Here is a 26,057-nt window from a genome sequence, read left to right on the forward strand (position 1 = left end):
TTGTTGCGTGGGAATAGAAGATTTTAATGTACAAGCCATCAAGGAGGCGTTCGCCAGAGCTCGGATCTGCTGCCCTTCAGCCTTGACCTTGACGAGTAAGTGTTTGCTGTTTACAGCATACAGACTACGGTTGCTCTTACAGCCACTGCAGTAGGCTAAGCCCGGGGTGGATGATTACTGGGCAACCAGACGGGTTGGGCCACAGGTGCTGGCTGAAAGTTCTTGTTCACCTTGATCGCCACCAATTGGCCCAGAGATTAGCAGCAGGGAATTGATTAAGTGATACATGTGGCTAATACCTACTTGTTATTAGAAATGGGCTCTTGTTTATTCAATTAGTGATGCCCAAAGTGAGTTGGCTGGCACTTTAAAAGTTTTGTTTTAATTATGTTTATTGTGTTTGTGCACCCAGAAGAGAGTGTCAGGTCCCCTGGAGCTTCCTGACATGGGTGTGAGGGGCGAGGGGGGAACCAAACTTCTCTGGAAAGCAAGAAGTGCTCTTGACTGCTGAGCCATGTCTCCAGCTCCTGCTGAACCTTTTGAGTCACTGCATGCTTCGATGAGTGGGTACCAAGAAGCCGGTAAAGCCTTCTCCTCCCCTACGGAGCACACCTGGGACTTCATTCACCTCTCTCATGAGTCCAGCTACAGACTCGGAGAGAATCTTGTTTTCCAATACCCACCCTATGCAAAACAAAGGCATCTTTCAATGTTGTCTAACATTCAAGAAAACATTCACTGTACCATGCATGAGTGGATCACCTAAAAATTCAGAGAAATGAAGCCCTAAGGGACAGATAATTACATGTTGTGAACTGCTTATTAATGGTGTGCTTGTCAATAAGTAAGTCTGTGCCGACTGGGAGAACTGTGACTCTCAATGTCAGGCAGTACGACAGCAGAAGAGTAGCTAACTGTTGCCCGCAGCGAGCATTCTAGAAATCCAAGATGTTGTGCGCTGCCGTATTAAGTTAGAAGGATGTGTTACAGTGGCAGCTAAGTGTCTAAAACACTTCTTTAGGTCTAAAATCGTTTCTATAGAAAAACAAACAAGCAAGCAAACAAACAAACAGAAACAAAAACAAAAGCGGAAAAAAAACCAACAGACTTAGGGGGAGGCAAAAGACTGTCAAAGGTCTCAGGGAAAGTTGGGCAGAGTTAGGACGTCGATTGCCTAAGGAAGAGATGGATAGTTAGTCTGGAGGGGGGTCCCAGGAAAGTATAACTTTGTCCAAATTGCACCCCTCCCCCAGACACAGGGTCTGTCGACTTTGTTTCTATCTGGCTGTCATGGACGGTTCTTATTTTGGGGGAGTCCAGCCTTAGCAAGTGAGGGCAGAGGTCCCCTTAGGCTGCTCTGGACAGAGTTCAGGACTGGGCTCTGAGCAGGAGGTGTTGCCTCCTGGCTCCTTGCTGTGCTGTGCATTACAGCTTATTATTATTATTATTATTATTATTATTATTATTATTATTATTATTAGCTTCAGAGGATCGGCAGTGATGGACCAGAGTCTGCCTCTTCCTATGAAACCAAGTAGCAGGAAATGGGAGTGTGACCCAAGGGTGGGTTGACCTGTAACCCAGCCTAGGTGGTCACGGAAGGATTCCAGCAGAGGTGACGTCTAAACAGACATCTGAAACGGAATATCAGGCATAGGTATATGATATTCTATAGGTTCTACATGCACAATGGATGCATTCTAAACAGCGGTGTATGTTCTACAGAGAGCAATAAAGTCGGAATGGGTCAAGAAGCAGTCATGCAGTGAGATCGATACTGTGATATTTGAATGGCCAGGGAAGACTCACTGAACCAAGACTGAAGGACAGCGGGGAGAAAGGCATCCACAGATCCTGAGGGAAAGAGAACAGTGAGTGCAAAGGCCCTGAAATGGACCATGTCTACAACTGTTCAAGACTCACGTGGGTGCCACAGGGTGAATGGCGGTTCGCAGCGGTTGTCTATGGGGGAGGGTTTGATCATCCCGTCCAGTGGACAATCCTGGGAGCTGGATGTTCATTTGGGAAAGTTGGAAATACATAGGAGCTAGCTTCCTTCCTTCCTTCCTTCCTTCCTTTCTTTTTCTTTTCTTTTCTTTCTTTCTTTTTCTTTTTCTTTTTTCTTTTAGAGAGGAGAAACAGAATCTACTATGGTTTAAAGAGATCATTTTGGCTGCTACGCTGAGATTTAATTGTAGAGGGGGAAGACCAGAGGTTTGACTGCAGTAATCTCAGGGAGAGGCTGTGAGTAGCCTGGTCAGAGCAGGCACCTGCGAATGGTGAACTTTATTGCTTAGTAGGCTTTGCTGAGGGATCACATATGGGAGAAGAAGCACAGATCCGAGCAGATGCATAAGCCGTTGGCTGTCCCCACAGTGACGGATGGCATTGCCATGAACCAGAGGAGCCGGCAATTGTGAGGAGCCGCCCTCACATTTGCCATTATAAGATGGCGCTGACAGCTGTGTTCTAAGTGGTAAACATAATCTGCACACGTGCAGGGGCAGTTTTCCCGCCATGTGTTCTGCCTTTCTCATGATGACAACTGGGCCGATGGGCTGCAGCCAATCAGGGAGTAATACGTCCTAGGCGGAGGATAATTCTCCTTAAAAGGGACGGGGTTTTGCCATTCTTTTTCTCTCTCTTGTTCTTGCTTTCTCGCTCTCTCTCTCTTGTTCTTGTTTTCTCTCTCTTGCTTTCTTGTTCTCTCTCTTGCTTTCTTGTTCTTGTTATTTTTCTTGCTTTCTTGCTCTCTCTTGCTCTTGCTCTCTTGCACTATTGCTCTCTTGCTCTCTGGCTCCTGAAAATGTAAGCAATAAAGCTTTGCCGCAAAAGATTCCGGTTTGCTGTGTTCTTCCTGGCCGGTCGCGAGAACGCGTGTAAGAGTTGGTGCCGAAACCTGGGACGAGAAGACCTAGGACGAGAAATCCTGGGACGAGAAAACCCAGGACGGTTACCATCACCGGCGCAAGGAAGATCTCTCATTCCGGAACCAGAACTGCGGGTCATGGTAATGAAGTGTTCCCGTAAAACAGACTGTTGAGAAGGATTCAATTGCGTGAATTCAGAACTCTTCAGCTGGGGAATGGTGGTAATGAAGTGTTCCCGTAAAACAGACTGTTGAGAAGGATTCAACTGCGTGAATTCAGAACTCTTCAGCTGGGGAACAGGGTACCCGTAAGTATAGCTTTACAAGGTAAGTCTGGTCTTGAACTTTCTAACGAAATTCAAGACAGTCTATCAGAAGTAAAGTGGGGAATAGCTTTACAAGGTACGCCTGGCCTTGAACTTTCTAACGAAATTCAAGACAGTCTATCTGAAGTAAAGTGGGAAATAGCTTTACAAGGTATGTTTGGCCTTGAACTTTCTCTAGTGTTAGGAGCCTTTTTGTTCCTTTTCACATGTTATCAAGTGGTTAAGGCAGGGCTGAAAATTCTGGATGAAATTCAGGGCAATCTATCAGAAGTAAAGCGGGGAGAGAGAGTAGGAGCAAAGAGGAAATATGGTACACAAAATAAGTATACAGGCCTTTCCACGGGTCTTGAACCTGAGGAAAAGTTTAGGTCAGGTAAGAATACCTGGGGAGAGATTAGAAGGAAGGAAAAGAAAAAAGATCAATCAGCGGAGGTTTCTAGGAGAAGGAGCCTATACTCATCACTAGGTGAGCTCAAGGAGCCAGTTCTTAATAGTTCTGAATCAGATGAAAAGGCTATTAGGGCCTGGAAGGCGCTCTCCGGAGCAGGTGAAGCCACTGGACAACTAACAAAGATCGTCCAGAGACCTCAGGAGTCATTTTCAGATTTTGTGGCCAGAATGACAGAGGCAGCAGAGCGTATTTTTGGAGATTCAGAGCAAGCCGCACCTCTGGTAGAATAGCTTATTTATGAGCAAGCCACACAGGAATGCAGAGCGGCCATAGCCCCAAGAAAGAACAAAGGTTTACAAGACTGGCTTAGGGTTTGTCGGGAGCTTGGGGGACCTCTCACCAATGCAGGCTTAGCGGCCGCCATCCTCCAATCCCAAAAATGCTCCATGGGCAGAAATTAATCAACGCATAGATCTTGTCCAGAAACAACTAGATGTATTATGGCAAATAGCTCAGCTGGGATGTGAATAAAAGTTTCCGGGATTGTGCGTTACTTCCATTCAGTATGAAAAATTTACTAGGGCAGCTAATTTGTCAAAAAGTCTTTCTCAGTATATGTTACAGAATTGGACGGCTGAATTTGAACAGACCCTTCGGGAATTGAGACTTGCCATCATTCAGGTCAACTCCACGCGCTTGGACCTGTCCCTGACCAAAGGATTACCCAATTGGATCTTCTCAGCATTTTCCTTCTTTAAAGAATGGGTATGGGTGGGATTATTTGGAGATATACTTTGCTGTGGATTAGTGTTGCTTCTTTGGTTGGTCTGTAAGCTTAAGGCCCAAACTAGGAGAGACAAGGTGGTTATTGCCCAGGCACTTGCAGCTCTAGAACATGGTGCTTCCCCTGATATATGGTTATCTATGCTTAAGCAATAGGTCGCTGGCCATTCAGCTCTTGCACCCCACGAGGCTAGTCTCATTGCACGGGATAGAGTGAGTGTGCTTCAGCAGCCCGAGAGAGTTGCACGGCTAAGCACTGCAGTAGAAGGGCTCTGCGGCACATATGAGCCTATTCTAGGGAGACATGTCATCTTTCAAGAAGGTTGAGTGTCCAAGTGTCCTTCTCCCCAGGAAAAACGACACGGGAGCAGGTCAGGGTTGCTCTGGGTAAAAGCCTGTGAGCCTAAGAGCTAATCCTGTACATGGCTCCTTTACCTGCACACTGGGGATTTGACCTCTATCTCCACTCTCATTAATATGGGTGGCCTATTGCTCTTATTAAAAGAAAAGGGGGATCTGTGAGGAGCTGCCCTCACATTTGCCATTATAAGATGGCGCTGACAGCTGTGTTCTAAGTGGTAAACATAATCTGCACACGTGCAGGGGCAGTTTTCCCGCCATGTGTTCTGCCTTTCTCATGATGACAACTGGGCCGATGGGCTGCAGCCAATCAGGGAGTAATACGTCCTAGGCGGAGGATAATTCTCCTTAAAAGGGACGGGGTTTTGCCATTCTTTTTCTCTCTCTTGTTCTTGCTTTCTCGCTCTCTCTCTCTTGTTCTTGTTTTCTCTCTCTTGCTTTCTTGTTCTCTCTCTTGCTTTCTTGTTCTTGTTCTTTTTCTTGCTTTCTTGCTCTCTCTTGCTCTTGCTCTCTTGCACTATTGCTCTCTTGCTCTCTGGCTCCTGAAAATGTAAGCAATAAAGCTTTGCCGCAGAAGATTCCGGTTTGTTGCGTCTTTCCTGGCCTGTCGCGAGAACACGTGTAAGAGGCAATTACAACCAGGAGCCTCGTAGAATCTTAAGATGGCAAACAGACTGTTGAGAAGGTAAGTAGGAAATCCATATCTCGGGTCCCTTACACATCCTTGTAGCCATCTTCTGTTAGATGTGTGCACCGCACATTTATTCTCCCACCCTGTTAGGTTTGCACTGATTTTAGGTGAAAAGACATTCTTTTTTTTAAAATATTTATAGTGTTTTTTAAAAAATTAATTATTTTGACTGGAGAGATGGCTCAGTGGTTAAGAGCACTGACTGCTCTTCCAGAGGTCCTGAGTTCAATTCCCAGCAACCACATGGTGGCTTACTACCATCTGTAACAGGATGCTCTCTTCTGAAATGTCTGAAAACCAAAGACAGTGTAATCACATTTAAGTGAAATAAATGAATCTTTGAAAAAATTATTTATTTTCATTCCAGACATTGTTCCCCCCAGTTCTCCCTCCCACAGTTCTTTATCCAATTCCTCCTCCCCTTTGCCTCTGAGAGGGTGCTCCCCCACCTGTGCATCCCCCTTCCCAGGGGCCTCAAATCTCTATAGGATTAGGGCCATCCTTTCTCACTGAGGCCAAACAAGGCAGCCCTTCCCATGTAGGTGTGATGCTTTCTTAAAGAAAACTCTTTTCCTTTCCTGAAATCAGGACTGAGTTAACCTAAATTTTTTCCTGAAAATCTCATGTATTTTTTAAATGCTTAAATTCTTAATATTAAAATAATGGGCTGGAGAGATGGCTCAGGGGTTAAGAGATCTGGCTGTTCTCCCTGCCCCCCAGAGGACCTGAGTTCAATTCCCACCACTCACATGGCAGCTCACAAACTGTCTGTAACTCCAATTCCTGGGGGATCTGACACCCTCAAACAGACATACATATGGGCAACACACAGATACACAGAGAATAAATAAATAGATTAGGCTTTAGCATAAGTAAAAGTGACTTTGGTGGGCCAATGATAGGGTTCTCCAAACCAAGCACCCTGTGCGCTGAGGCTGAGGGAAATCACCAACTGAATAATCACTCCTCCTCTAGCACCCCCCTACACCCCCACACACCACACCCGACCCTTGTCAGGTCTGTCTGAAACAGTGTCTTTCTGTTTCTACCCCAGGGCAGAGCATTTATCCAACCACCTCTACTGTTCAATAAACCCCTGTTGACTGATTGACTGATAAGAAAAGGCAAGCCAGGTGCAGGAAGTAAAGGTTACCAGATGGACACCACCTTTTCTAGTGTCTTCTTTAGACCTTCTAAGGTCTTGAATCTCTGGGTGTGGCCTTTGGCTAGCCACCAAGATAGGCTCACATCTGGTACTTTATTTAAATAGCAATGTCCCTGAATCTCATCTCCCATCCACTGGATCAGGGTTTTGTGAAATAGAGCCTGCTGCTTTATTTATGCCCCCCCCCATAACAACAATAATAATCTTTGTTGTCTATAATTTACATACAACATATACAAGTATACCCTCTCTAGTATTGTAGTTTTATGAATGTTTACAAATGTATACAGCCATGAAACCCCTAACCCCAGAGAATAAAACATTTCCTAGGTCCCTAGATTACCTTTTATCCACCTGTAGATTCATCCCCAGAAAGCCCTCCTGTGACTATCGGTCTGTTTAACTCCTAGCCACCCTTTACAGCCAGCCATTTGTTTCCCGACTCAAGATTTACTCAGCCCTTTCTGGAAGCATCTATGTGGCAATACAGATTTAAGTCACAGTCTGGTGTAGAGTCATCTGACCTAGCTTTAAAAGGATGGTTGCCTGGCGAAGGCTTTCTGGAGGAGGTGGGGTGTGACTTTAATTTTGTCAATGTCTACTTTTAACAATGGTTCTCAAATGCTTTAACCTGCTTTATAGCCAATGCCCACCAGAAGTAGTGGGAAAGAAAGAACATGGGGTGGGGGGTGAGGGGTGGGGGAAGTGGACCTGTTTAGAAAGGTTCTTTAGGGCAACTCCTGTTTATGTTGTCTGGAAATCTGCAGATCAGTTCACAGGTTAGCCGGCAGTGGCAGCTCAATCTACTTGAAAGCACTTTATGGATACATCAGCAGTCCAGTTCGGTAGAGTCAGGATAGCAAACATGAATCGGCAGCGGTGGCACAACCTGGCGGAGACAGTCAGGCCTTGGCACAAGTCAGCAGGAGGGACCAGGAGAAAGGACAGGAGAAATTCTCACTCTCTCATTGAAGATTAGTGAACACCCGAGACCCACAAGCATTGCACAACTAGCTCTATAAGCAAGCCAAATTCTGCCTTCGTAACTCTCTGTCAGGTCCTAGTTATACCCTCCAAACATCACGTGCCCTCCACGGGTCTTGCCTCAGTGTGGTAGTTATCTCAGCTGACATCATTCTGCCAACCAGCCTGAGTACTCAGAAGCGGCAAGAAACCGTGGCACACCACCAGAAGTTTTTTAACACATTTCTCTCTATGGAGACCCAACAAACGCAGCTCAACTACGCAATATAAGGCAGGCCAGTACATGTGTCCTGTTAGCAAAGAATCCTTCATCGCGCCCTTTCACGTGCTTGCTTTAGCAGAACATCTCTCTTGTGTCTGCTCCAGGTAACCATTCTTTCATGAGTCTGCCTTGGTCTTTCAACTGTGTCTACTTCATTGCAACACTCCTTCATGTGTTTGCTCCAGCAAAACGCCATCCAACCAACTTTCCAAAGAATCCTTAAGTTTCCACTTCAGTGGGGAGTAACACAGTGAGGTGGAGAAAAGCAGCCTCGATCCCAGTTGAAAAACAAAGGACATGGGAGGGGGAACCGCATGGTGCCTCCTCATCCTGCGGTGGTCAGGGTCAAAAGCCAAAGTCTCCATCCCAGAGTTAGAGAAGGGTGTTGGCTGGTCCTGAACCATTTTCTTCCTCCTTCTCCCCCTCCCTCTTTCTCTCCCCTCTCTCCCTCTCTTCCTTCCTTCCTTCCTTCCTTCCTTCCTTCCTTCCTTCCTTCTTTCTTCCTTTCTTTTTTCTTCTTTTTGTGGTATGATTTTTGAGACAGGGTTTCTCTGTGTAGCCCTAGGTATCCCAGAACTCGCTCATCCTGTAAACCAGGCCGGCCTGCAACTTAGAGATCTGCCTGTTCCTGCTTCCGGAGTACGCCACCACCATCTGGCCCTGGAGCCATTTTCTAACTCTGTGCTGCCTCTCTGACATCACCAAGGGCAGCATCAGCAGAGGGCAGCCTGCTGTGTCTCCGGGACAGGTATCGGTCCTGCTTGCTTTGAGCAGAGGAGCAGGAGACCCATGTAAGCAGTACCTGGTATTTTGTGAACATCCCAAAGAGACCTCATGGGTGTGCTGGCTGGTCATGTGTCAACCTTACACACAAACTAGGATTATCTAAAAGGAGGTAATCTCCCTCTGAGAAAATGTCTTCTTAAGACCTAGCTGTAGGGCATTTTCCTAATTAGTTATTGTAGGTGATACCATCCCTGGACTGGTGTCCTGGGTTCTATATGAAAATAGGCTGAGCAAGCCAGGGGAAGCAAGCCAGTAAGCAGCACCCCTCCATAGCTGATACATCAGCTCCCGCCTCCAGGTTCCTGCCCTGTTTGAGTTCCTGTCCTGACTTCCTTTGGTAATGAGCAATAATATGGAAATATAAGCAGAATAAACCATTTCCCCCCAACTTAGTTTTTGGTCATGGTGTTTTATTGAAGCAATAGAAATCATAAGACACTGGGATACTTAGAAACCCATACCCTTTTGCTCCTGGGCAACCTCTCTAGAGTTATCCCCCAGCCCCTAGGCTTATCAATACATCTGCTGTATTTCACTCTCTCCAGTGAGGTGGTAAATGGTGTGAACTGAGTCTGGTCTGCTATAGACACGATCTACATATCTGCTCTGTAGCATTCTCTAGAACATTCGGCTGGTTTTGATGAGCTGCTCTATTTTAAGTAGCACGTGTAAAATAGCAAACTCCCCTGGGAGTAGCTTCATTGGCAGGTTAGAGATTTTTACAGCTCAGGGTACGAGCCTGTTATATCTTTTTTTGGGGGGGGGGGGAGAGATGCTGAATACATGCTAGAAATTGGCTGGTTCTCCCTTAGTCACACAGAGTAAAGGACAAGGAGGGATGTGACTTATCAGCTCAGTAATAAAAGCTTTCCTTTCACACCAAGTGTTGACTGAAAGAAGGAGAGACCATCTCAGACTGGGAGTCAGAGAAGGGAGGCTCTGAGATCCTGACAGGAGCATCCAGTTCCTGTTTATTGCTGGAGTGTGGCTTACCCTGCATTACACCAAGCCATAGCCCTCGGACTTTAAACACTGTGGCAACGTTGCCGTTATCCTTGTCCTCTGGGCTTCTAGGTGGACTGAATTTTCCTGCTTTGTCGTGGGGAAGATTTACAGTGGTCCCCAAATGCATGTGCAAATGCCTTTAAAATAGGTGTCTTCTGGCAAATGTATTCTGGACTAGCCTGTCTCTGGTCTCTGATATTTGTATAACTCAGATTTGGCATTGATAGCACTTTAAGGTCCAGACATCTTTCCATTTGGAGATGTAGTGAAACTTAGAGGTAGTTTTAGTTGCATCCTTAAAACCCTCCTGTTGCACACACACTATTATTATTTAGTTTATTATTCATGAACTAATTTGTCAGCCCATGACTTATAGAATAATTCAACATACCCACTTTCCAGTCCAACATGCCTAGCCTTCTCTTTCCTGTCATCGGAATCCTAGTTGTTATGGTTAAATGTTAGCATTTCCATGGCACTAGACTCTAGCTAGGCCAGTGTTGTGCTGGTTAGCGGCGTGACACACCCAGTTGGTTTCTCTACTGTCGAGATTCCCACTGTTCTGACTTCCAAGTTCCTCTTACCTAACGAGTGAACTCAAAGCAATGAGAACCTGAATGATCTCCTCGGTGTGTATGTGTGTGTGTGTGAGTATGTGTGTGAGAGAGAGAGAGAGAGAGAAAGAGAGAGAGAGAGATCAATACAGTGAAAACATGGGCCAGACGGCTGTGTGTACCATGAGCCATGCACTCAGATAAAAAATGGTTGCCATTCTGTTATAACTTGTAAATACCTCACTCTCCATCAGTTAATTACATGTCCCTATCAAACCACTGAAATATCAGCTTTGAGCATCTGTTAAGTCGTGACTATCTCTACAAGTTGCCAAATAAATCTTGGATAGAATTGTATTTACCTCCATTTAACAGAAGCCAGCTCTGTGACTGTCCCAGTACAAGGCTGGACTCACATGACTTTGTTATCTTTATTCTTTTTATTATTTTTTAGACTAGTCTCATGAAACTCACTCCAGTCTGGCTTAGGACTCACAGAGATCCTCCTGCCTCAGCCTTCCAAGGACTGGGATTAGAGGCATGCATCACTACGTCTGTCTTCTTGGTTGTCTTTAAAAAAATAAAACAACAAAACAACAAAAACCATTTTTTGTTTACAGTATCAAAACAAAACAACACAACAACAACAAAACAATCCAGGGCTGGAGAGGTGGCTTGGTGGTTAGGAGCTCTGGCTGCTTTTCCAGAGGACCCAGGTTCTAGTCCCAGTACCCACACGACTGCTTACAATTGTAACTCTCCTGGAATCAGTGGGTACCAGGAACACATGTAATATACAGACATACATGCAGGAAAAACAGCCAAACACATACAACACAAATAAGCAAATCTTAAAAACAAGACAAGAGTTTAGAGAACTTGGAAAAAGTCTCTCATGACATTTTTCTTTAATATCCCCCAAGTAACCGAATTGTGCCACATTCCTTTGGGTACTGCAGAGGGAACAGTACCCAGCCAGTGATACAGTCAGTGTTCGGACCTTCTGTCAGAGGGTGAGTGGCTTATCAACAGTAGGCGCAGATGCCAGGTCTGCCTCCACAGGAAGTGGTGAAGGTGAGTGGCTGGCTGGATCCTAGCAGCAGGGGCTTCTGGGATGATGGTGTTGGTGAGATGTCTGGAGATCTTGTGAGCCTTAAGGACAGACTTTCATCTTGAATGTGAACAGAGACCCATGTCAGATTTCTAACTTCGCTGTAAGGGTCAAAGAAAAGGAGCATTTTTCTCAAAGCCACTAGTGTAATTGGTAAGCTGGTACAGCAGCTGTGAGAACCCAAGGTACACTGTTGTCCTGTTTCTCAGAGGAGGTGCCAGTGCTTGGGAGCATTTACCAGGAAATGGCAGTAATGCAGAGCCCTGTGCTACGAGGACCTTCATAACCCAGCCGCAGAGGCAGGTGCATACATAGAGCGAAGGAGGCCCAGGCAAACCAGGGATGATGTGAAGACTGGGTTTGTCTATGATTAGTAGACTCAAGGTGAGAGGGTGGGCTTCTCTTCAGCGGGAGGTATGGGAAGCAACCTAGGACTCCTGCTGGAGTAGCAGACCAAAAGCCAACTGACTGAGTGGCCCATGAGCACTAGACCCTGGAAAGGCGAGCCCTTAAGGGTGAGTTGTAGTTGAGCCACGCCTGGAATCAAGTTGCTGAAGGGCACCCAAGCCTCTCATTTCATGATCTGTATTCCTCTCCCTGGGCCAGCTCTCCTTTAAGGTGGCCAAAGCCACGGTCTGTTGACACAGGACTGTGTGGCCGTCCATGGAGCAGTCCCGCTCAGGAGATGATCAAGCAGGGCCCCCCCAAAATCAGAAAGCACGTATGTGATGTGTACGTAATTATGTGTGGCACATATGCTTTTGTCCTCTTCCCTACCCCAGTTCTTTGCTAACAGAACATGGAACCTGAGTTTGCTCCAGGAAAGTCCTTAGATCTGAGGACAGTGGGTCCTTCCCCAAACACAGGCCTAAACTGTGATTGGGCTAAACTGAGCAGGGCGCTTTGCCTAGGACTGTATTCCCCATCTCCCTTTTGCTGTTAGGAGCAGCGACGACAGAGTTCTGACATGGAGATTCTATGTGGGACAAATTTTTGCATCCCGACAAAAGCCATGAATTTTCTATTCCCATCCCTTCCCTATCTCTTTCTTAGAATGTAGTTGCTTAACGACAAGACACTTGGAACTGCTACCATGAAGCAACGTGCTGAGGGTGACTGAGGGAAGAGACAGGAAGTCTCTCCAGGCTCCTGCCTTGAGCTGCCACTGAACATGTCCTTGTTCCAGATAATTCAGTGCCTTTATTGTTCCGGCCAGCTTGAGGTATCTTTCAGACACGCAGCCAGACACATTCTGACAGGACTGTAAAGGTGGAGGGAGGCCTGCTACATCTCCAGACTCTGAGGAGAAGCTTCGAAAGGCAGCATGTTAGCTCACACCCCTCTGACTCTATCTTCAGACAGAATGGGTCAAGTTGTTCTCTCTCTATCAGGTCACCGTGACCCTGCTCTCGTGATCACATGTGTTCTCTGCCTCTTCCTGCTCCGGATAATCCTCCTGTCTCAAGGAGAGCCAACCTAGACTCTGTCTGCAACATTTCTTAAAATAAAAAAGTTATTTATTTTATATGTGCGTATGTGGCACATGTGTATGGAGGTCAGAGGGTAATTTGTGGGCAGGTTCTTGCCTTCTGCTCTGTGGGTCCCAGGGACCTAACTTAGGTCACCAGGTTTGGCAGCAACTACCCTTCCTCGTTGAGCCATCTCACAAGCTCTACAATTGTAAAAATACAATTTATTTACCACGTGTCTTTGAGTGTGCATTTATGCGATGGTCAGATGGTGATTTGGGTTTTTTTTTTAAAGATGTTTTATTGGTTCTTTGTGAATTTCACATCACATACCCCAATCTCACTCATCTCTCCTCTTCATATCCACCCTCCAGCCTTCCTACCCATTCCCCAAAAGAAAAGAAAATAAGATAGAATAAAAGAAAGAGTCTTTCTGGAAGCTGCAGTGTGTCACAGTGTGTCCCACAGTCTACCCTTTGGCCACACGTCTTTACTTGCACATGTTGACTGCAATGAGACACTGGTCTGGTTTGAGGCCTCCAGCTTCGACTACATCAATACTGAATCCTCACTGAGACTCCTCTCCGATATCTTGCTGTTGACCTGTGTCATGGAGATCATGCAGCTTTGGGATCTGCAGGACCTGCTTTTACACAATGCTCCAGCAGATCATAGATGGGGTCGATGTTGGGGTGGGCCAACTCAAAGCCCTGCATCTGGGCCTGGGAGGTAGCTGTGTGCCTTTATCACCATGGCGAGGTTGCCAGGACAATGCTCACCCAAGGCAGCAGCCAGCTAGGGGACGGACCTTCTTTCAGGTCCTCCGGGTTAGCTCACCTCTTCCCACCCCTCATGCCTTTGCCACCAGGGTCAGCTCTATGGTGATGTGTGAGGTGAGGAGCAGAGCCTAAGTGCTGCAGACAGTGAGGGGCGGGGCCAGCTCTCTCACTTTCCCGACTTCCATTGCAGTTCATCTGTCTGCCAGAGGTGAGGGATAGGAGGTGGAAGGTGGGCATTTCTCCCTTACCCATGTGGGGCTGCCAAGGTCAGCTCTACTGTGGCGCCCAGGCAAGGGGCTATGTCAGCTTAGCCCAAATGCTTCAGTTGGCAGCCCGAACCAGGAACATCCGTGTGATCTTTGGTGCTAAAACAGGCCTGGGACATCAAAACAGATCCCGGCTGCCATAGGACCACGAATCCAGACATGGCTCCCAGCAGCAGCCTGGGCCCCAATGTCCCCAGGGCCCCGGGATGGCAGCATAGGCAACTCAGATTAGCATGCACCCCAAGGGCAGCACAGCCTGCAGATAGTCACATGGTCTCTGGTGGCAGCCCAGACCTTTAGTGGTAACTCCGGTCACAGACATCAACACAGACCCCAGCCGCAGCAGGACCACAGGCCCGGACATGGCCCTTCGTGGCAGCCCAGGCCAGGATCTCACCAGGGCCTCCTCACATCTGCCTGTTCGTCACTCCCGTGAGTCTCCAGTTTACATTCCCCATGTCCTTTCCCATCTCTCCCCGTGTGTTTTGTTGCTCCCAACCCTCCTCCACACATTTGCCCATTGTGCCCCTGGCAAGAGCTTGGGGAGCAGGAACTTGGGTGTCTTACTTCCAGCTGAGCTGCCAGAGTGGCCACGGTGACGTGGCCACGGTGAACAATTGGGTACTTTTTTTTTTTCTGGCCACCACAGGCTGGCTAGCCAGCCCCTGGTTTTTGTTTGTTGTTGTTTGGTTTTGTTTGGTTTGGTTGGTTTTTTTTTGTTTTGTTTTGTTTTGTTTTTTTGTTTTTCTTTTGAGACAGGGTCTCTCTATGCAGTCCTATGTAGACCAGGCTGGCCTCAAACTCACAGAGCTATGCCTGTCTGCCTCTGCCTTCTTCTTCTTCTTCTTCTTCTTCTTCTTCTTCTTCTTCTTCTTCTTCTTCTTCTTCTTCTTCTTCTTCTTCTTTTTTTTTTTTTCTTTTGGTTTTTCGAGACAGGGTTTCTCTGTATATCCCTGGCTGTCCTGGAACTCACTTTGTAGAACAGGCTGGCCTTGAACTCAGAAATCCACCTCTGCCTTCTGAATGCTCCACTAAAGGCATGTACCACTCCTGACCTTCAGGGGACAACTTGTAAGAATAAGTTCTTTTGCCTTCTGTGTGTTGGGGCATGGTCTCTCTTATTATTCTGCTACTGTGCTATGTCTGAAAGACTCTGGCCCATTCCCCATCTTTAGCCATATCAATGCTGGGGCTATAGAAGTGAACATGGTGTCTTTGTCGCTGTTCCTTTGCTGTGAAAAGATACCATCACCAAGGCAACTCTTCTGAGAGAAAGCATTTAATTGGGGGTTTGCTTGCAGTGTCAGAGGTTAGCCCATTTATCATCATGGTTGGGAGCGTGGTGGTAGGCACGGCAGAGGTAGGTGCAGGAGAAGTAATTGAGAGCTACATCCTGATCCACATGCAGAAAGAGCGAGACTGGGCTTGGCATGGGCTTTTGAAACCTCAAAGCCCATCCCCAATGACACACTTCTTCCACCAAAGCCACCATCCTAATCTTTGTAAATCTTTTAAACAATCCCACTCCCTGGTGACCAAGCATTTAAATATATGAGCCTTTGGGAACCTTTCTCATTCAAACCTCCACACACATGTTCCAGGGGTTGGACTCAGGATGTCCTGGTAATATGACAAGTGCTTTGACCCACCGAGCTATCTCACACATACCCTGCAACTTAATTTCCATGGCTAACTAAAACATGACATCTTCATAAATAGTGTGTCCTGGCCACAGATCCCAGGCAGCTGGGTATGAGCACCTTTGAGGTCTAGCATCCCTCATGCTGTACATGTCTAAGGTTTAAATGAGATCAGGCACACATGCCGGTACACAGCTGGTGCTCAATGGGTGCTTTCTATCCTCCCATCTCCCTGAGCCTGACACACAGCACATACATGTAGTAGCTATTCATTCCATGAAGAACTGGTCCCAACGTCTCCTGTTTTGAGTCTGGTCTATGCAGTTGTTCAACCATGACCTCACACTCACGATCCTTCTGCAATGGCCTTCGGAGTTCTGGAATTACTGGCATGCACCACTGTTCCGGCCAAAATCAAGGTATGAAAGCTCTCAACAAAATTTCAGTGCTTTACAATCCAGTTTTATTTTGATTTATTAGTGTGTGTGTGTGTGTGTGTGTGTGCATATGAGTGCTCTTAGAGGTAGGAAGAGGGCGTTGTATCCCCTGGAACTGGAGTCACAGGTGACTGTGCCTCGCCCAGTGTCACTGCTGAGAACTAAACTCAGCTTGTGCAAGAATAGCAGAAGCTCAGCCACTGAGCCGTCTCCCTGGCCCCAGAACTACCAAACTTTACTGCATCCACATTTTGTAGGGAAAGGATGAGCTTGTGCCTTTGGGTGTTAATGTTTAGATGGAATGGTTAACCATGAGACTGGAGACCACTTTTAAATATTCAAATGTATACACCCCAAGTAGGATTAAAAAAATAGTAAACAGATACCGAGTTGGTGTCCAGGCTTATGTGTCAGATCTCACTTCCCACATCTTGGGTTACTCACTCTTGAAATACACATCGCTGCAGCCCGAGGGAGCTCACAGTACCTGCAGACAGGTCAACACGGAGAGGATGAACAACAAGCCTGGATCTGTGTCATCTTCCAACTGTTCCGACAGTCCTGATTGACTCAGCGTGGAGCAGAGTCAGGCCCCCAGCCAAGCCCCGTGAAAGTCTTGTGAATGGGCGTGGCGAGTATACTTGCTACCATGTTAGCCGAAGAGCAACACCTTTAGTTAGTTAGTTGCTAATGTGCCTCAAACATCTCACCTTTAGATGGCTTTGGAGCTCATGAGAGGTCCCTGCACAGGACAGCCGGGCAGAGACTGGAAGGGACCTGGGAGTCAACACAGAACTTACCCAGACACCAAATTCTCAGCACACGGGAGATATTACCCCAGGGTCCCCGAGCAGGACGGGAGGGGCACTGCCTCTAGATCAGGCAGACAGCAGCAGGTGTCTCTGCAGGTGTGGCTTTTAAAAAAGGAAAGGGAAAGCCTGTGGGAGGTGAGCTGGTAAGTCCTGATGGGACATGTGTGTCCTGTAGCCAAAGCATGAACTTTGGTAACTGGACTTTGCTGATCAGTCGAGAGAATGAGTCAGACATAAGGAAGTGGCCAAATAAGGAGATGGACCCCGGTGACTAGCTTCAGGAATGTGGAAGTGCCTAAATAAGGGAATCCGATGGTTTAGCAAGGGAGAGGGAACGAAGGGGAGGGCAAGACCTTTGGGTGCCATGTTTGTCATGCTTGGGTATGTTAAGGAGCCCTTTGGAGACACTGTAACCAAGGGTCAGCTGTGCTCTTAAATTGGTGTGTAATGGAGAAGTGTAATGTTCTGGACTGTAATGGTTGTTCCTGGTTGTCAACTTGACTATATCTGGAATGAACTACAATCTAGAATTAGAGGGCTCACCTGTAATCCAGATCTTGAGGCTGGAAGACAGAAGTTTCCTACCTGGAACTTGGGATGGAAATTTTGAGGCATATCGGCCATGAAATAGGTCCAGGCAAGTTAGTACATACCTTTAATCCTTTAATCAGGAGACTGAGGCAAGGAGAACTCTGAGTTCAAGGTCAGCCAGGGACAAAGCAAGTCTCAGATCCAGGTATGGTGGCATACACCTTTAATCTGGTCCACACCTTCTGTGGAGGCCTACATAAGGACATTAGAAGAAGGAAGATTCGCTCTTTGCTTGCTTGAATTTACTGTTGGAACCTACTTCTACAGAAGACCAGCTGAAACAACCAGTCTCGTGGGACTGAGCAAGTACTAGATCCTTGAACTTCCCATTCACAGCTGACCAACCTTGGGTTAGTTGGACTACAGACTTTCCCACCAGCCCCATGAGCTGCAGTGGCTTTGGCGCGGACCCTGAGGCGGCGCCCGCCTGTGCCGCCTTGGTCGCGGGTCCGGCACCCCCGGTGTCAGCCCCCCCTGCGCTGCCCACTAGCACGGCCGCGGAGAGCAAAGCCAGCCCGGCGGGGACAGCAGGGGGCCCCGTGGCTGGAGTCGCCACTGCGGGCACGGGCCCGGTAGTGGCACGGGCAGGGGAGCCGGCAGAGCTGCGCGGGCCAGCTTCGGTGGCAGCGGGCGGCGTGGCTCCCCCAGAGGGGGCAATGTCTAACGGGGTTTATGTCCTACCGAGCGCGGCCAACGGAGAAGTGAAGCCCGTAGTGTCCAGCACACCTCTAGTGGACTTCTTGATGCAGTTGGAGGATTACACACCTACGATCCCAGATGCAGTGACTGGTTACTACCTGAACCGCGCTGGCTTTGAAGCTTCAGACCCACGCATAATTCGGCTCATCTCACTAGCTGCCCAGAAATTCATCTCAGATATTGCCAATGATGCCCTACAGCGCTGCAAAATGAAGGGCACAGCCTCTGGCAGCTCCCGGAGCAAGAGCAAGGATCGCAAGTACACCCTAACCATGGAGGACTTGACCCCTGCCCTCAGCGAGTATGGCATCAATGTGAAGAAACCGCACTACTTCACCTGAGCCACGCAACCCAGATGTATTTGTCTTTCCCTCTGTCCCCACATGAGCCTGTTTTCATAATAAACTTTATTGTGACAAAAAAAAAGTATGTGAAACTTAAAGGAATTGACGGAAGGGCACCACCACCCACAGAAGCGAGAAAGAGCTATCAATCTGTCAATCCTGTCTGTGTCCGGGCCGGGTGAGGTTTCCTGTGTTGAGTCAAATTAAGCCACAGGCTCCACTCCTGGTGGTGCCCTTCCATCAATTCCTTTAAGTTTCAGTTTTGCAACCATACTCTCCCCGGAACCCAAAGACTTTGGTTTCCCGGAAGCTGCCCGGCGGGTCATGGGAATAACGCCGCCGCATCACCAGTCGGCTTCGTTTATGGTCGGCGGTATCTGATCGTCTTTGAACCTCCGACTTTCGTTCTTGTTTAATGAAAACATTCTTGGCAAATGCTTTCGTATTTTCACAATAAATTCCCTCAATATAGAGAGACATTGCATAAGTTCTGTGACTCTAGAGAACCCTGACTAATAAATACATGGTCCAAATGGCCACTTTATAGGGATGTCTGAGTTGGCTGTAGGCATTGACTGGCTTTGTGAAGTGGAAGGGAGGAGGTTCCAGAGACTATTCTTTTGCAGTGCAGACAGACACACAGACACACAGATACACAGACACACTAGGCTAACTTCCACCAAGCAGGGAGCTGGATAGGGATTTCTAGGCCAATCCTGAGTTCTCGTGAGGTGAAATGTCATTCAGCTGCCACCCTGAGGACACTTTAATAGGTCTACAGAGAAGAGTACACAGACGCCCCCTGAGACAGGTACTAGGAATGAGGGTATGGAGGTTTGAATAGGTTTGACCCCCATAGACTCATGTGTTTGAATCTTTGGCCCCATAGGGAATGGCACTATAAGGAGATGTGGCCTTGTTGGAGGAAGTGTGTCACTGTGGGTGGGCTTTGAGGGCTTCTATGCTCAAGCTACATCTAGGGACAGTCCCTTTCTGTTGCCTGAGGATCAAAATGTAGAATTTCAGCTCTGTCTCCAGCACCATGCCTGCCTTGATGCTGCCATAAGGTCCACCATAATGAACTCAACTTCTGAAGCTGTAATGGCTTACAGTCCCAGTGAGATGTTTTCCTTTATAAGAGTTGCCTTGGTTATGGTGTCTCTTCACAGCAATAGAACCCTAACTAAGGCAGAAGTTGGTACCAAAGACTGGGATATTGCTGTGATAGGTCTGACCATGTTTTTATTTGGAGGAATTCTGACTTTGGGACTCTGGATTAGGAAAACAGTGGAATGTTTTAAGTGCTACTTAATGGGCCATCCTAGTAGAAACATGGAAGACAGTGGTGCTGAGGGAGATTTGAACTGTGGAGGCCTGGCTCAAGAGGTTTCAGAGGAGAAGAATTTTAGTTTGTTGCCTAGAAATAGTTCTTGTGATATTTCCGTGAAGAATGTGACTGCTTTTTGCCCTTGTCCAAAGAGTCTGCTGAGGCTAAGGTGAAGAGATTTGGATTAATTGCATTGGAAAAGGAATTCTCAAAACAGTCTAGTATAGGCTTGACCCGTGGTTCACTCTTATGAAGAGCATTTTGATGAGATAAAGAAAGCGGAGCAAGGAAAAAATACAAAACGTATGGGTCTAGTGTAGGCTGACTCTTTTAAAACCTACTTTAGTAAGGATTCTCAAGTGCTCCAACCCCCCTTCTAGCCCACTGTCCAAAGGTAGGGGGAAAAGATGGTAAATAGGGCAAGGAGATGTGGACCTGTTCAGAAGCAGTTCTTTGGGGGCAATTCCAATCTCTGTTTGTCAGGATGACAACAGTCCAGTTTAAAAGTGTCACTGAACACAAATTAGCAATGGTGGCATGATCCAGCAGAAACTGGATTTATGCCTGGAGTTTTCTGCTGTGCCTCTCTCAGTGAAGATCAGGAAAGACAAGAAACCAAGGAAGAGTTGGTGTCCTACTGATACCCTCTCCAAACATCAAGCATTCTCTCTTGGGTCTAGCCTCAGTAAAACATCACAGGAGTCTGCATCACATGACACAAACAGAAATTTCCACTTTATTCAAGAGTTAAAGAGTACCAGGAAGTACAATAAATCTAAATCCATTGTTCAAGGAGATAAACAGATTAAAGATATTAAATGGAATTAAGGAAGTGGTGACCTCAGAAAAGTACCCATCCAGCTAAGTTTCCATCTTATGAAAGGGAATTTTAAGAAAAGCTCAGGTCCAGGCTTGAAGGTACATACATGCCTTTAATCCCAGTACTCAGGAAACAGGCCTGCAGAGCTCTGAGTTCAAGCCCAGTCTGGTCTAAAGCTATTGAAAATATAATTAAATAGGAGGGTGTAGTGGCTATTCCTGGTTGTCAACTTGACCATATCTGGAATGAAATACAATCCAGAATTGGAAGGCTCACCAGTGACCCTTATCTGGAGGCTTGGAGATAGAAGTTTCTGATCTGGATCTTGGTATGGAGATCTTGAGCCTTAGTGTCTATGGATTCCAGAAGATTAAATCTCCGAGTTCAAGGAACACACCTTTAATCTGGGCTACACCTTCTGCTGGAGACAAAATAAGGACATTGGAAGAAGGGAGTCTAGCTCTAGCTCTTGCTCCTTCGCCTGCTTGCTGTGTGAGACTGAGTAACTGCTAGATCCTTGGACTTCCATTCACAGCTGCGATTGAACCAACCCAACAATGGTTCAATTGGGCTGCCGACTGTAAGTCATCAATAAATTCTTTTACTATATAGAGACTATCCGTAAGTTCTGTGACTCTAGAGAACCCTGACTAATACAGAGGGCCATGTTCCAGCCCCAACAAGCAACAGAACCTGGCAGCTTCGGCCATGTGGTTCTAGCTTTCGAGTCAAGGATAGAAGAAAAGGGCTATGAAGTCCTCCCTCCATAACTAAGGAAAGTCAGAGGCCAGGCATGTAGCAGGGGTGGCTCTGCAATGGAGGCCCGGAAAGGTCACTTTGTGAAGCTGTGAAGGTGAAGCCTGGGTTTCCTTGGAGACCCTAAGATGCTGGAGATGTCAGATCTGTGGGATGTCTGCCAAAGAGAGCTGCTAACAGGGAGTAGAGCCAGCCCATGAGGAAGAAGCCTGTTGTCATCAACAAAGCAGAAAACAGTTGGTGATCTGAAGAGTTTTGACGTCAGACGTGGAGATTCAAAGCTTGAGGCTTGCCCAGCTGGTTTTCAATCTTGCTTTGCTGCCTGTGTATCAAGATGTAGAACTCTCAGCTCCTCCTAGGACCTAGGGGCCACCTGAGAGCTGTGGGCTTGGAAGGAACCTCAAAGAGTCCTTCTTCCCCATTTCTTCTTACGTAGCACACGGGTTTGCTGCCTGCTGCACACAGCATTGGTCAGTGTCTTCTCTGGCACTGCTTGTTGTTGAAGCCAAGCTGCCTGAATGACCTAGGTCACTTGCTACACTCTTGCCTGACCCTGCTGGTCATCCTCTCAGGCCTGTGACGTCAGACTTCTCACTGTCTTGGCAACCACGGAGACAGAAATGAAGCTGTTTGAAAGAGGCACCATACCCCTCCCTTTGCGATCAGAGTATTGAAACAGGAAGTAGAATTTTCCCCCAGAAACTCTTTCTGGGAAAAGGAATAGGCTGGGTCCTTTGCCAGGCAGAGGGAGAACTTTTCTCTCAAAAGGGACCACACAGTTCTGACTCATTAGGCTGCCTTGCAGGAGAGATTAGAGCCCAGACTGTGAATGTACTAGGGTGTGTGGCAATTTGACTACTTAGTTATTCCTGTCTTTTGCCCTCTATTTAAACCCTGACCTTATGTTAGGACCCAGAAGATAGAGCTAGGACTGGAGACCTTTTCCCAGTGAGGCCACATTGAGTAAATCTCTTTTCTTTGACATCTTGCTATTTTCGTGTTTGTTGAATTGGCTATTGTCCGAACCAGACTTGGCAGGGTTACCAGGGCCAGGCTCTGACCCTAACAACTCTGGTAACATCATAGATTATCATGTCCCTTCAAATTCATGCCCACCTGGGACCACAGAGTCTAATTTTAATTGAAAATGAGATCAGTGGTGGAGCATACCTTTAATCCCAGCACTTGGGAGGCAGAGGCAGGTGGATCTCTCTGAGTTCCAGGAGAGGCTACATAGAGAAACCCTGTCTTAAAAAACTAAAGAGAGGGAGGGAGAGAGAGAGACAGACAGACAGACACACACAGACACAGAGACAGAGACAGACAGACACACAGAGAGAGAATAAAGTCTTTGCTCATATTAATTACAGCGATGTCAGTTGGGGTTGGGGTGGGTCCACTGAGCACCATGTATTTGACAGTATGGCTGAGGACACAGCAGCAGACATGAAGAAGGTCACATGACCATGGAAGCAGATGGAGGGATGCAACCAAGCAAAGTCCAGCATGGCCAGGAGCTCAAAATCTGGGAGAAGAGCATGCATCAGTCCTTGCCCCACTTGGATCCTCCAGAAGGAACCAGTCCTGCCAACAGCCTTGGTTTTGGGATCCAGCCTTGGAATCTCTGTTGCTTTAAGTCATGTGGCTTGTGGCACTGTTTCAATGGCCCTCTGACAGCAATAGAACTCCCAAGGTCAAGGATGCTGTAAGCAGACCACTGGCTGACTAGGAAAGATAAGGTCAGGGAAGCTCTGGAAAGAGACAAATATGGAGGACACTGGAGAAGAGAGCTGGGAGCCCAGCTGCACAAGAAGGGTCTCCTTCTGTAAAACCCCCCATAACACCATATCTGCACAATGCAGCTACAGTGGAAGCTTCCGTTCTAAGGTGGAAGCCTGGTGTGACGAGCTTCCATCCTGCCCTCCAGACTCCTTGATCTCAAAACCTTAAACAAGACATGGTCATACATTCAGGCAGAGTGGTAACATCTGTAATCCCAGCTCTCAGAGGCCGGTGCAGGAGAACTGAGAGTTTTGAGGGCAGACTGACTGCATATGAAGCCTCTGTCTCAAACTTAACCTAAGAAAAGACTACACCTGTCCCAGTTGTTTTGCATCTCCCCCTGCCCCTGGTATTTTCATCTGCATGTTTCATGTGTGGGTACTGAGACTCAATACTCTAGTCCCCATTTCATGTGTGGGTACTGAGACTCAATACTCTAGTCCTCATTTCATGTGTGGGTACTGAGACTCAATACTCTAGTCCCCATTTCATGTGTGGGTACTGAGACTCAATACTCTAGTCCTCATTTCATGTGTGGGTACTGAGACTCAATACTCTAGTCCCCATTTCATGTGTGGGTACTGAGACTCAATACTCTAGTCCCCATTTCATGTGTGGGTACTGAGACTCAATACTCTAGTCCCCATTTCATGTGTGGGTACTGAGACTCAATACTCTAGTCCTCATTTCATGTGTGGGTACTGAGACTCAATACTCTAGTCCTCATTTCATGTGTGGGTACTGAGACTCAATACTCTAGTCCCCATGCTTCACTGACGGAACTGTTTCTGTTTCTTAATTCACTGTGGCTGAAGTTTCTAAAGCTGACAACCCAGGGAGCCAAAATAAAATAAAATAAAGCAATGTAAATAAAGTAACTCTTCAAAGATTCTGTTGTGGGATTACAACCAGGTCTTGAAGAATCCAGAATTCCCTGTTACCCCTGCATCGTTTGGCACAAACGGTGTTGTTCTAACACCTGTCTGGGTTGTGGAGAAAGGGGAATTTTCATGGGCATGGGCGGCAGCGGGGTGGGGGTGGGGTGGGGTGTGCAATAAGAAGGGCCGAATAGGTGGGTTTGGTAGAGTCAGAGTAATAATTAAAAAAAAAAATAATAATAAAGTAGAATCAGAGCAATAATTAAGGTAACTACAAAGATGGTGGTGATCCGCCTGTCTTTCTGACTCACATGTCTCGGGAACCCTGTAGAACATCAGATTCACAGGGAGGTTGGAATACAAAAGGATCCTCAGCTGGGTGGCAGTGGCATCAGTGGCAGTGGCCAATGCCTTTAATCCCAGCACTCCAGGCAGAGGCAGAAGGATCTCTGAGTTCAATTTTGAGGCCAGTCTGGTTTATAGAGCTAGTTCTAGGACAGCTAGGGATACACAGAGAAACCCCTGTTTCAAAAAAACAAGACACGATAAAAACAACAACAACAACAAAGATCGTTAGCTTTATTTTCCCCACAAGTGAAAGAGATGTGGATTTCCTAGATGAATAAACAGCTCCTTGAAGCTCAGCCTTTAAGGGTTGGGGGCACAAGACTCCAGAACTATGCTGGCCTGGTGTCTTAGGGTTTTATCTGTGAACAGACACCATGACCAAGGAAACTCTTAGAACTGAAAGCATTTTATTGGGGCTGGCTTAAAGTTTCAGAGGGTCAATTCGTTATCATCATGGCAGGAAGCATGGCGGTGTGCTGGCAGCTGCGAGTTCTACACCTTGATCCTTCAGGAGATTCTCTTCTGTAGGCAGCTAGGAGGCGCTCTTCCACACTGAGAGGAGCCTGACCATAGGAGTCTCAAAGCCCACCCACATAGTGACGCACTTCCAACAAGGCCACACCTCTTCCAGTAAGGCCACACCTCCCAATAGTGCCAACTCTGCTATGGGCCAAGCAGTCAAACACGGGAGTCTATGGGGGCTAACCCTATTCAAACCACCACACCTGGTGAAGTTGTTTATTTGAAACTATCCACGTGGCACAGCTCAGTAGAGTAGTGTGTTGTGGACTATCTGAGCCAGACAGCCGCCATCATCTGGAGTTCTGCTAGGTCTGTTCATGGAAGGCCATCACAACTGGGACCGCTGACTTTTTGACTCTCCTCACAGGTCATAAGAGCCTCCCTGAGTGCTCAGTTGTCTTCTCAGCCAGCTGTTCAAAATTCTGCCCTAAGTGCACGTGATCTTCCGGGAAGGTGTTGAAGGATGCCTTGAAGGGGGATTCTGTCCACACAGCCCTGGGGAAGTCATTATCGCGAAGTGAGAAAAGCCTATTTGCTAAATCCTGACCCAACCTTAGGCTAAAACTTTGGTCCGACTGACCCTCAGGCACATATGGTACTTACAGGAGAGCTTTTGCTAACCTGCTTTGTTCTGCTTCGGTAACGGTAAGGCTTTCTGCTCTCCAATCAATTAGAGACACCGTAGTGACACAACTGTGCCCTGTTCTTATTAAGAGTGCATATCCTGTCATGCTTGCTGACAGCTGTCACAGCTCCATCAATGGGATGCACCAAACTTGTGGGTTTTTATCTTTATCACCCTCCTGCTCACTCAGCTCAGGACCACCTCCAGACTTGTAATCACAAGAGTGCATGCCTGCAGCTGGGTCTGTGTGACTCCATAAAAACTTCAAATTCACAAAGAGCTTGTCCTGGTCTACTTCCCTTGGGTGAGCCCGGCTATAACAATCCCTGCTGGGTACAGACCTTCCAGTGTGGCCCCCTGTGAGGATGTGTGCCCTTGCCCATAATCCCCCACACACTGCTCTATGAGTGAGGCTAAGGATGTCATTGGTTCCCCCCAGTCAAGCTTTGGTGGAATCATGCCTGCACCTTGGTTTGTAACTGGGGCCTTGGGAAGAGGGGTAGATGTTGTTTTCATATCTCCCAAGACAGGAATTTTAGCAACTCCACTAGAGGATGAGCAATGCCCGAAGAATCCTGGGAGAAGGAGAAGAAGGCCCACGGGAACATTCAGACAAGGCTTTGAACACCCGCCCATGTGAGGGACAGTCACCCTTACTCAGAGGGGTCTGCTCTC

General features: G+C 47.2%; 1 pseudogene; it reads left to right on the forward strand.

Moving 5' to 3' along the window:
* Window positions 17,649-18,398, forward strand: Gm4799 (predicted gene 4799; annotated as a pseudogene).

Source organism: Mus musculus, chromosome 10, assembly GCF_000001635.26.
Source record: "Mus musculus strain C57BL/6J chromosome 10, GRCm38.p6 C57BL/6J".
Taxonomy (NCBI): Eukaryota; Metazoa; Chordata; class Mammalia; order Rodentia; family Muridae; genus Mus; species Mus musculus.